The 12112-nt window shown below is 45.7% G+C and overlaps 1 protein-coding gene across 1 annotated transcript in view; it reads left to right on the top strand.

Moving 5' to 3' along the window:
- LOC140693508 (uncharacterized) overlaps nt 1–12112 on the top strand; it is a 234737-nt gene that overhangs the window by 66236 nt on the left and 156389 nt on the right. The window lies entirely within an intron of this gene.

Raw genomic sequence — 12112 nt, 5'->3', positions numbered from 1 at the left:
ACCTTGGCTGTGTGCTGGATTGCTTCCCTACATCCAGAAAGGGATCAGCAAGGAAGAAGTCAATCTTGTAGCCAAGGGGGGAGGGAGGTGCAGCCCGCCGGTTTCCAGACATTTCAAAGTGAATCCGCCTTTATTTCAGAGAGATCCTTTTAGGGTTAGTGTGGACACTTACTCCCGCTTTACAGCCAGGAACATGGTGGGACCCCTGGAGTTGCTGTCCAATAAAGTAGCCAAAGCCACTGATGCTAGGAGCACTGGGGAGGAGGCTGGACTCAGCTGAGATGTGCTGTAGGTCAAATGCACATCAGACGCTGAGGCTTGTCTAGTAAAAGTACATAAACTATCTCTTTACTTCCTATATTGATTACATGTCAAAATAATAGTATTTTACATACAGTAGATTAAGTAAGATCTGTTCTTAAAATCACATTCTAGTATTTGTTTTTTGTTTGTTGGTTTGTTTCTTTGTTTCAAATTTTAAACGTGGCAACTGGGAAACTTTCTTTACATGGCTCTCATTTCATTTCTGTTGGGCAGCCTGTCCTGGTACATGCTCATCCCTTTGCTTATAGATGAGATGCTGAGCCCCGAGAGGCAGAACGAGGCGCTGGTTGAGCTGCGGCTGGAGCCGCTGTCACCTGCCTCCCAGGCCCAGCACCTTTTCAGCTCAGGCCGTCTCTTCCTGCCCGACAGCCACCATGCCAAGTTAGGACATCAGAAACACCGCCAGGGACTTCCTAATGAACTCCTTATGCAGGGAAAGGCGTATCACGGTGTATGGGACAGAGCAGGGAAATGTTCATTCCCACTTTGTCCCTGTGATTAAGTCAATGGCCCCACTTTGCCTCGGAAGTACAGATGAGCTCTTCTGGGCTGCCTACCCCCCACCTTCTGCTCTGTTTCCCCGTATATCTATCATGTTTTCCCTCGGGCTGAAGAGGGTGAGATGCCTTTGCCGAGACGTGGTCCCCCTTTGCTGGGGTGAGTGAGGGAAGCTGTGTCCCCCCGGCCTACGGCCTCGGTCCTTGAGTCTGGAGAGGGCTCATGGTGGTCCCACAGGTGGCGGTCAGAAGACCTGGCATGTGCTACCGGGCCCGCTTTGGAGGTGGTGCTCTGTGATTCTTGAACTTACCTAAGATCAGATCCTACTTTCTGGTTGTTGGTAAGTTGGAGGAGAAGATGCTAGGGAATTAATAAAAAGAATGTCTAGACCAGCCCTGTGAGTGAGAAGCACAGGGGACACTAGTCCCACCTGCGAGAGCCCACCTAGCAGGCTCTGGATGAATTTTCTGTTCCTCCCCAGAAATACCTCTATGGCTTAAGGAAGAGGAGAGGCATGTCGTGGCCATGATCTGTACTTGTCCTCACAGGGCCCTGTGATCTACATGCCCGCACTCCCCATCTGCTTCTTGGAGATGAGCTGGCATGTTTAGGAGCCTGGGCACTGCTGAGGGCATAGCTCCCAGCACCGTGCTACACAGAGTCTCGCTCCGTTCACCTCATCTGTCAACTCCTGCTGAGGCCCCAGACATTAGTCAAGTAGGTGCATCAGCGAAACCTAAGCAGGGACCACCTTCTCCCCCTGGACAGACTGGTGAGTGAGCAGTGGAAGCCTGGAGCCCTGCCCCAGCCCCCACGCCAGTGCCACTTCTTTTGTCATAGGAGGCACTGGTGACATTTTTGCTCAACAAATGCTTGTCTCTGAGTCTGCAGACCCACCAGAGAATGCCAGCTTGTTTTTGCCTTTGAACTCTGCCCTTGGGACTTGGCGGAGTAGCCGGATGTGTACTTAGCCCACAGTGGTTCAGCGCATTAAACCTGCCTCCTTGTGGGTCTGTCTATTGTGGTACCATAAGGGCTCAGCCAGCATCTGAACGTCATTGAGATAACGCGGCCAGTGAGCTAGGGTCAAGCACATTCTCCTCCAGTCACTTTTACTCCATTGTTTCTTTTACTATTCCACAGTCATTAATTTTTTAAACAATGCTTTGGTGCAGGAGCAGAGCCTCATTCTCTCCTGCTACTCTTGGTGGAAGTGAGTAAAACGGTCCAGACTGAAATGCGACAACAATTTGTAGCTCAAAAGCTGCCTAGACGCTTGTAGGTCGAATTTTGGTTAGGGGAGCTGAACACGTTGTGGTCCCCCGGCAGCGCCGCTCCCCTCAGGCCCCTGCTTTCCCTTGAGCAGGAGGTGAGGTTGGGCCTCACCATCCCCGCGTCCCTGGCCTCACACACTCACATAAATTCTTGTACATGCAGTCAAAATCATTTTTGTTCTTGTGTGATTCTAATTTTCTCTTGTTCCTCTTTTCCTTTTTCTTTACTCCTTTTTCACTTGTACTGCCCAGTGAGCATGTTGTTGCTTCTGAAAATGTGGGCTGTGCACACCCTGCATTGGAAATAGCCAGATTGCCCTCCGTACAGTCTCCATCACTTTAAAAAGCAACAACTTAACAGCTGTTTTGATCCATCTATTAACTTAGTCATTTTTTATTTTCTAATTTTTTGGAATATTTGCTTTGTTAGCTCATCACCCACTGGTGTTTGATACCTGTTGAAATCCTTGCTTTTGAGGAACATGTTTGGTCCTCCTTTTATTTGGTGACAAATGCGCCCTTATTAAATTTGTTTGATTGTTTTGAAGAAGTAAGATGCGAATTGATTTTGTCGGGTGCTCAGGGATTCTTTTCATGGAGTATTTAAACTTTTAAGGTCAAACTCTGCAGCATTTTGCTCGATTCCTGCTTTTACACAAACGTGCTCGGCACGCGGTTCCTGGCTGTCGCTGTGTGACGTGCATGACGGCGCTTCCTGGCCGTCATGAGGAAGTGGTCGCCACGGAGGTGACAGCTGCAGGGGACGCTGTTGGAGGAAGCGGTCACCGTTTGGTTCTTTAATTTTTTTTTTTGCATTCAACTTCCCCGTGCCATTTACTTTACTTTGCCTTCATAAAGGGGCAGAATTGGGTCTAAAATCCATGACACTATTTGTTCCCTTTACGAGGCTGGTTTTTCTGGGTATCAGGACAACATGACCTTCTCCTAAGTAGCTGGCTCACCTGGATCTGTTGGACACAGGGACAGCTAAAAGGGCCGTAGCTTCCTCTCTGCTCCAGCCAGTGGGCATTCAGAGCTGGGTCTGTGGTTTGCCTCAGCAGCCGTGCAGACCTCCCTGCCCCGGCCTTTACTTTTAACCCATGTTGGCAGTAAAGAGTTGAATCCGTTTCTGTTGCAGCTGACATCCACCACTGACAGCCGTGTCGTTAGTTTGTGGTAGTCAGTCTCCAACACCCCAGACAACCGTGAAGGAAGATGATTTGGCCGACCTAGGACCCTGGATTCTCACCCTCACCATGGTTCATCTCACCCGGTGGAAGGGTTTGGCCACCACCATCATGCTGACCATGAGGCCTTGTTTCTCCTTTCATGCTCTGGTCCAAATGTGGACACTTCATTTTTCACTGAATTTGTCTCTCTTGAGACAGGCCAGAATATCTGAATGAGTCCATCACATTCTGGGTGGGGAACAGAACAGAAGTAAGTGTCACAAGTAGATGGAGTCTAGGCTGTCCGGGTTGGCAAATGCAGGCTGGGATCTGTGATGGCTGGGCTGTACACTGGACACAGGCCTTTCCCATGGCTCCTGAGAGCCCATGAGTTGAAGTGATAACAGCCTTGCGTGGGTTCCCCCATCCTCATCTGCTCATTGGCAAGTGTGTCTGCTAATTAGGAGCTCCCCCAGACCTCGGGCCCTTCAAAGCTCAGACCATGGGAGAACCTTGAGTCCCTTCTCCTGGACATCCTGTGTGAGAATCCACTGCCTTCTGAGGTGAACAGCAGCAGGAGATGCCTCCCCCTCCAGGGAGCACCCTACGGAGGACTGTTAGTGCACCATGCTGTGAGCTTGTGTGTTTCCGGCCATGGTCCCTACAGAACTACAGTTGAGATGGGCTTATTGATGGAAATAACAGGACTGATTCCAGGGCAGGGCCTGGGGGAGGGAACAGTGGAAATTGAATGTGACCTCAGACACCTCGGTGGGTGCTGGGGCTGTTACTAAAATGGGGAGTCTGGGAGATACCTGCCAGGAATGGAATTCTAGAGTAAATGGTGGACATGAGGCATTTTTAAGATGCCATTTGTCATCCAAATTAGGACTTCAAAGAGGCACTCGGGTCGATGAGCCTGGGGCTCAGGTGAAGGAGCCGGACTAGAGATACACGTTGGGAGTCGTCATTCTTAGCTGGTGTTCACAGCCTTGCATGTGAATTAGATCATCTCGAGAGCTGCAGACTGAGGCTGAGGGGGGCAGGGCTGTGTCTTGGTTGGAGGAAAGCCCAGACCATACAGCTTTGGTGTGTCAGTCAGTGGCGTTTGCCATTTTCAAAGCAATGCCAGTTATCCTTAAGGGGCCAGGGGCTGGGCAGGGCCAGCCAGGAAGAAATCTGAAGGGAGGGTCGTGGCCACGTGTGCGTCTTGGGAAGGTGCAGAGTCTGCAGGGTACGGGAGGGTAGACTCCTCAGATGCTAGAGTTGCAGTGAGGAATGGGGAGAAGTTAGTCACAATCACCTGTGAGGGAGGGAGGGAGGTCTAGGGAGCCCCACCTTACCGGACTCGCTTTCCCATGAACAGAAGGCAGTCAGACAGAGGATCTGAGGTGAGAAGGGATGGGCACTGGGAGGGGAGCCAACCTGGAGAATGGTGCTTGCAAAATTCTGGAATAGTCTCCCTGAAAAATAGAGTTAAATATACCCAGACTCTTAAGAACATTGTTAGTGACTTGGGAGGAGGCAGTTGTTTTTCTGGCCTCCTAAGGGTAAGGCATGTATCCAGGGATACACAGAAGATACGGGCAGTCTGTTCCGGGGGCTTGATCGTTACCGGGGGAACAGTGCAAGTTTAAAGGGGGAAAAGGGCAGCGGAGGGAAACTAGCCAGGCCCCGTGTCAGGTACCAGTCGGCCGCCCTACTTGCGTGTTGCATTCACATCCATGCCTCCCAGGTGGGCGCTGACAGCCCCCTTTTGGGGATTGGGAAGCCTTCTCAGAGGGGTTAAAGAATTGGTCCATTTAGTGACTAGTAAATGCTGTAGCAGGATTCAAGCAGGGCCTTGTCAGAATTCAAGGGCATGTTCTCTCTACTGTTTCCAGTACTTCCCTGTTATACCTGGAATGGTGAAGTGGGTCAGTTTTGGAGCCTTTCAGGAAAAGTATGATTTAAGCGCCTCTGGACTGTTTCACAAAGCTCAGCATTCTTTGATGGTTCTGAAGCACGCAGTGATTTTCGTCCCAGAGAGGTAACGTCTAACTCCTTTGATGATGACGTGGTTGCAAATGGTGTACAGGTGCAAAACCAGACTTTGCAGCTTCTGAAGGGAAACTCTCCAGTTCTCCCTTGGTCGGCTTTCTTCCTCGGGATGTATCTGTGCTGCAGCATAGGCCTGAGCTTTCCATATGGAGTGAGAGTTTAATATCCGATGTTAGCATAAAACGGTCAGATGAAGAAAATCGACGTTGACAATTTATTTTTGGGTTTCATTAGTCAAAATATACTATCAGTTAATGGCCCATATAGCAAATGAAATTGAGTACAGGACATTGCATTTCTTACTTTCTATTTAGAGTTCTCTTACAGAATAATGTTGCCTGCTTTGGAACATCAGCTCCACCACTCACGGCACCTATCAGTGTGTTGGTGTGATTGCATTTACAGAGTGAATGTAATCTGGGCTTCCTCAGCCCCAAACACTTCAGTGCAGAATCACGGGCTGTAGACGTCTGTTAGTCACGCAAATACTTCTAAAATTATATGATTCCAGAAAAGAAAGAAGAGAGAGAGAGAGATTGCCTTTATCAAATTTCCTTTCAGTTCTAAATGAAAACTGTTGTTGAGCAGCTCTGGTTTCCTTTGGATAAGAATATATACATTTCTTTGCATGTAACCTGGGTTTTGGGCTAGAACACCAAGTTCTTGCTGTCCACAAGCCACAAAAATAGTAGCCAAATTGCACACGTGTGAAATAGTTTATACCTTTTTCTGAGAAAGTATCCTTGAATTTGGGACTTGGGCTGTGATTTCTGCTTTTTGCTTCCCCCACCTGTCTTGTAATCTCTCACTCCTTCCCACGTGGTTCCCAAGTGTTCGTGGTCTCAAAGGAGCGGGCAAACACCCAGTTGGTCACCATGTACTGCTGCTATAGATAGAGCCCAGACAAGACCTAAAGGACATTATCAGAGAGGACTTCCTGGAAGAAATGGGCTGTACATTCAGTTGTGAGGACAGAGTAAGAGTCAGCCAGGAGAAGGAGTCAAGAATGTGTCTCAGATCGCAGGGGCAGCCCGGGCAGAGGCCTGGAGGCTTTTGGCGTGGGGACCCGGGGAGAGTGCCCTGTGCGGTCCAGGGTGGAGGGAGCCCCTGCTGGGGAGGACACTGGAGAGAGTCCGGGGTGTAGGGCTTTGGAAGAAGTTGAGTTTTACTAGAACTGACACAGTAGGCAGTGAAGGGTGTCAACAGAAGTGACCCTCAGGAAAGGTACTTCTGGTTTTGCTTCTGATATACTACAGACAAAAGGGTCGGGACGGGCGAGAGCAGGTATGTCTGTCCCTTTGAGATCCAACCCGTCATTCATTTATTCATAACACGTGCACTTCAGTGAGTCTAGGGGAGAGAGAGTGTAGCCACATAAATAAGCAAAATGTATTTGCTTCTTGAGAGCTTAGCGTTGTCAGTTAGCCTAGAATGTTCTAGGAAGAGAGGAACAAATTGTGGAGGTTGGAGGGAGGGAAGGCTTCCTTGGGAAACAGTCAAAATGAACCTGGAGGCAAGTGGGAAGTAGGAGCAGGTCAGGGGGCTCCTGAGGTCACTGGGGACCTATGTACTGAGATGAGGCTGGGCGAGCAGGGTCTGGGGTGGGGCTAGAACTCTACCAGGGAGCCTCTGAACTGTTTGAAGTGGGGTTGATGTAATCAAATTTGTGCTTTGGGAAGGCTGTCGTGGCTTTGTGTGTGTGTGTAGCGGGGAAGAGGTGGAGGGTGCCACCAACTGGGGGATCATTTGAAGACCATTCACAGGCTGGGATATGGGCTTCGGGGCTACTTGGGGACGGCAGGGGCAGTGTGGATGCCGGCTTTTCTTATGGGGGACTTGTTAGCGGGGCTGCCCTAGAGGCACCTTGTGGCTGGAAGAAAACTGATGGAGGCTGCCAGGGGGACATTCCTCTTCTCTCTTTCCATGCCTAGTGTGATTATCTTAGCTCAGCCAACATTTGGAACAAAAGAGCTAATCTCCAGGGTTGCCCAGGCCTTTGTAGAGCTCCTTCGAGTGAGATCTGATAGGATTTAGGTTTGTGTTCAGATCTGGATGTTCACTTAGCTAGAAACGTCCTGTCATTTCGATTTCCATAGGGGTTTTTATTCCTGATAAAGATTGCTTTCTTGGTGAGAGGAAAATTATTACAGCTGTTGTCTTTTTCAAAAAAAATCATATGTTTTAAGAGCTTTAATATTCAAAAGAATAGGAATATATAAAATATTTAAGGAAGTCTTTGGTGTGGTTTCTTTGCTTTCTGAGCTAATGTGGACTTAGAGCCTTTGTATTACTTAATAGCACATCCTTGTCAGTATTTAAAGAGCTGTTAGTGAGCACCCCAGGCCCCACCTCTCAAAGAATCGTTAAAGTTTGCTCTGAAATAGTGAGGTCATAAACGTCTTGTTTTCAGAAATCAAAAGGTTTTAAATACGCACCATAGCTCCATTTATAAAATAATAATAAGTTCAAAATTAAGAAAATGGAGGATAATTGATTTTTTTTTAAAGCCTAAACATAAACTTTCTTGTGCTAATTTTGCAACTGGAAATTTTGAAAAGAAAAATCCTACTGCAATATCATCTACGTGGTATATATATATGAGTTTCACGTTTGAAAAGTAACTGCGCAGTGGTTCTCAAAGTCAGGAGCATTCCAGCTCAAATACTGGCAGTGGTGGCTGCTGGTTTTCAATGGAAGAGCCTAAATTTGCCTTCTTAGCTTTTTTTTTTTTTTGTACTGAGAAGGTTGAGTAGTGCTTTGCCAGCATGATTTTCGGGCAATTTGAGGGCAGCTGTCGTGTTCCAGCAGTGAGATATTTCCATGCATTTTATTTTCTGGACATCACCAGGGCACATGTGGGGTTTGTGCCTGCAGGCTGGAATGCTGCAGGACTCCCTAATCCATCACCATTATGTCCTGGTGCTGCTCCGGTCAGTGAATGATTTTCTGTGACTTGGAGGTAATGTGGTCTGATGGTGATGATCAGACGTGCAGTTAAATGCTATTAATTGAAATAAGAGTAACCTAGAAACATTGCTCTAACAATACAGGATGAGGGAGGAGGATTGGCTGAGCTGCTTGCAGTGGGATGTCTTCTCAGGTGACTCCCTCACCGTGATTCCTGCCAATATCCGCCCCAGCCCTGCACGGTAGTCCTGCCGAAGCAAGCAAGCACTTTGCTCAGAAACGCACTGAATTTCCTTGCGCCTCTGTTTGTTGGCTTTTTTTTGAAAACACATTTTGCCCTTTGCTTAAATGCCATCCATGCTAGTCACCCCTTACACTCATTCTTCTGGACCTCGTCCATACATAGCTGCTGAATGGATGAACAGAATGTAGTATCTCCATGTAGTGGAACATTATTCACACGTAAGAGTGAATAAAAAAGAAAAAAAAAGAGGAAAATGAAAAATGCCACCTGTTTTGGGAAGTCCACCCTGACTGTTCAACCCACACTTTTCCCTTTGAAACACAATCACTTATGCTCCACTCTACTCTTTTTGATAGTACTTACCACCTTCTAATAATCTTTAACGTTTCCAAAAAAAATAAAAAATAAAGAGATGCTGATGCCACTTCAAAATATACAAGCCTTGCTAACAGCATGTTAATTGAAAGGAAGCAGACACAAACGGCCAGATATTGTTGATTTCAGTGATCTGAAAAGCCCAGAAAAGGCACATGCAGAGGCAGAGAGCAGGTGATGGTTGGAAGGGGCTGGGTGGAGGGGGATTACGGAGTGAATGCTAGTGATAGGGGGATTCTTTTGGGCTGATGAAGTGTTCTGGAAATAGAAGGTGTTGAGGGCTGCACAACTGTGATTGTGCAGAAGACTGCTGAGCGCTGTGTCTGGGAGTGCCTGTTGTTGGGGCATCTTTATTTTGTTCACATCCTGCAATGTGAAGGGCCATCTTCTGCTGTGGTCATTCTACTCCTGTGAGTGGTGAGGGTCAGGACTTTGTAGAGTCCTGTTTCTTTTCTCCCTCTGGCTGAGTGTAGGCAAAAATATTTAAGCCTGAGAAAGTGCTCCATCTACAGAAATGTCTTTCAGTTTTGCCTGGTGTAAAAATCTTGAGAGCTTTTAACCGTTGAGGCTAGTCTGTGGGGGTAAATAGCCTATGAAGCCTGGGTGAGCCCGGGAAGAGCCGCACTTCCCTCCCAGACACGGGTGGGGATTTCACCCCCTTTCAGGCAGTGAAGGGCCCAGACCCGTGGGCAGACTTGACAATCGTGAATATTTACGTGTATCCGCTGCTTCATCTTGGATATTAATTTCAAGCTGAGTCAGTTTGTGACGGCAGCCTCATCCTACAGCAGGAATTTATAGTATCTGCTCTTTGAGGTGAAGACCTGACAGACTTGATTATTTAACAGTCTGCTTTGAATTGATATCTCAGATTCCTTTGTCAAAAGCAAAACAGCAGAAATACAGACGTCCTTTAATTCCAATGTGGCCTGGAACGGGTTTAGTGTCTGTGCCTCAGTGGCCTTATCTGCGGGTGGGGAAGATGATAACAGTGCTTCCCTCAGAGGAGCTGGTGAGGGGAGAGTGAGAAGCACAAATGGAGGACTTACACGAGATGCTCATAAATGACCGAATTTAGTGCTCTCCGCCTGGTGAGGCCTTAGGGGTAGAGATGTCAGAACAGAGCAGTCCTAGCCGGAGCTCGATACGTGATGGTAGCTGTTATGATCAGTATCACCACTGTGGGTTATCAGGTAGTTTTAAGACTTGGTAATATGATTTCATGAATAATGTTAAAAGACTAGACATCTCAGATCCAGTTTACATAGTCCTCAAGATTTCTTCTGAGAATTGGATGGTTTCTTCCCTATCTTAAATCTGAGATGAGTCTCTAAAAATTTCCGTATTCCTCCATCCTTTTGCTTTAATTCTCTATTTCTTAAAAAACAAAGTTTCTAGATGGAGTTACTGGGGACTGAATTGAGGGCCTCATGCATGCTAAGCACATACTCTCCCAAATGAGGTATAATCTCTTCCCTGATTTTTTTTTTAAATTTACATCTTAATTTTCAGAGGTTAGAGGCCTCTAATTATTTTTCTGGAGACTTGTCCATGAACCTGTAAATCTACAATTAATGGACAAAATTTGGTTTATTAAAAAAAAATCTATAGAATATTCTACAGTCCACCCAAAAGGAAATACTCATGGACTTAAAATGTTTCTCCTTTAAGGTGATTTCTCCTGTTTGGTCGAGCTTAATTTGTTAACAGCCATCCTCATCATCATAATGACCAAACTCGCTGTGAGTGGACGCCTAACTGAGGCTAAAATGCTTTGCTCATATTTTACTTCATAGCAAGTGTTTGATTGTAGGTATCAGTGTCTCCTTTTTTGTAGCTGAGGGATTGAGAGATGGGTCAGCTTGCCCCAAATGACACGCAGCTGGCGGTGGCTAGCTCGATGCTGGAATCCAGGCTGCACAGGATGAATTCTCAATTGCTCCTCTAATCAGCTTCCCGTTGAGTGTTTTCCCGAACTCCTGTGAGCCCATAAATGACCGATTTTAGCTATCTCAGCCTGATGAGGTCTTCAAAGGAGAGACACCAGTGAGAATGAGAGGCAGAGTGGCATAAATTAAAATTGTACATTTTCACAAATGTTTTATTCTCAGGTAATGACTGTAAAGGAAATAGTTTTTTAATTTAGTGCTTTGTGAGAACTAAAAACAAAACATTTAAAATAACTATTGTGCAAGAGAGAAGTGGTCTTTGAAAGTCCAACTGTTGCTAATGATGTTACTTGTTTTTTCTAGTGGTGCTTATTTACTGAAAAATTTCCAAACACTGAATTTGTTTTATGTAGTCTTAGTATGAAAGAAAACTTTGTCAGTGAGTATTGTAAGTAAAATCCTTACTCTTTTCTTTCCTGATGATGAATATCTTAGTTGTTTACATGGCTTAAGTATATTTCGTCATTTGTGAAATTTGAGTAATATGGTTTACCTTGTCTGACTGTGAGAGCTGGACGCCTTGTATACAAAGCACCGTAGAGGTGCTTAATAAAAATGTGCTTTCACAGTGACTGATAGTTTAGAAGTATCAACTCTGAATACTAAAAAGGGTAGCTTATTTCTGATGCATATTCAATATGTGTATATATGATATACATTAATATGGCTTAAAGTAACTAGGATTGTTTTTTTTTAAGTGCAGTATGAAGCTTTAATGAAATCTGTGTCATTCTAGTGAGACAGGGACTACTTAAATTGCCTTAAGCAGACGACCTTGAAGATTATTTACACAGAATGTAAGCTCAGAATTCATGTTGCCGTGTAACCATCCATCAGACATTTAATTTCTCGGGATTCTGACCAGAACCATTAAGTTTAGAAAAATCCACATTGATTATTATCAGGGAATAAGCTTCTCTCTTTTGTGACTAAAGAAAATTTTGATTTTTTTCTGCACTCTTTTCAGGTTTTAAAATTTCAAAATTTTGATTTGACATGTCACTTTTTTAATAGAGAGAATAAAGCTCATGCTGTTTTAATATGTAAATAAATGTTTTTGTATTTCAATACCCTTCTATGATTTCCTGGCTCTTTGAGAAGTATTTTGCAAGATACTTAGATTACCTACTGTTGGAAAAATACAGACGTGACTTTTATGAATATAGGCCTAGTACAGTTCTGTTGGTTTTTACTACAGTGCAAGACATGAGACCTAGGAGAGCTTTGCTGCTGATTGCCAGGAGGACAGATCTCAGGTCTCAGTCTCCCCTCGTGTAAAATGAAGTGGCTGGACTGGATTCTTTCCTCTTCTAAGATGAGCTTCCATGAGCC

Source organism: Vicugna pacos, unplaced genomic scaffold (assembly GCF_048564905.1).
Source record: "Vicugna pacos unplaced genomic scaffold, VicPac4 scaffold_19, whole genome shotgun sequence".
Taxonomy (NCBI): domain Eukaryota; kingdom Metazoa; phylum Chordata; class Mammalia; order Artiodactyla; family Camelidae; genus Vicugna; species Vicugna pacos.
This window is presented reverse-complemented; position numbering and strand designations above follow the sequence as displayed.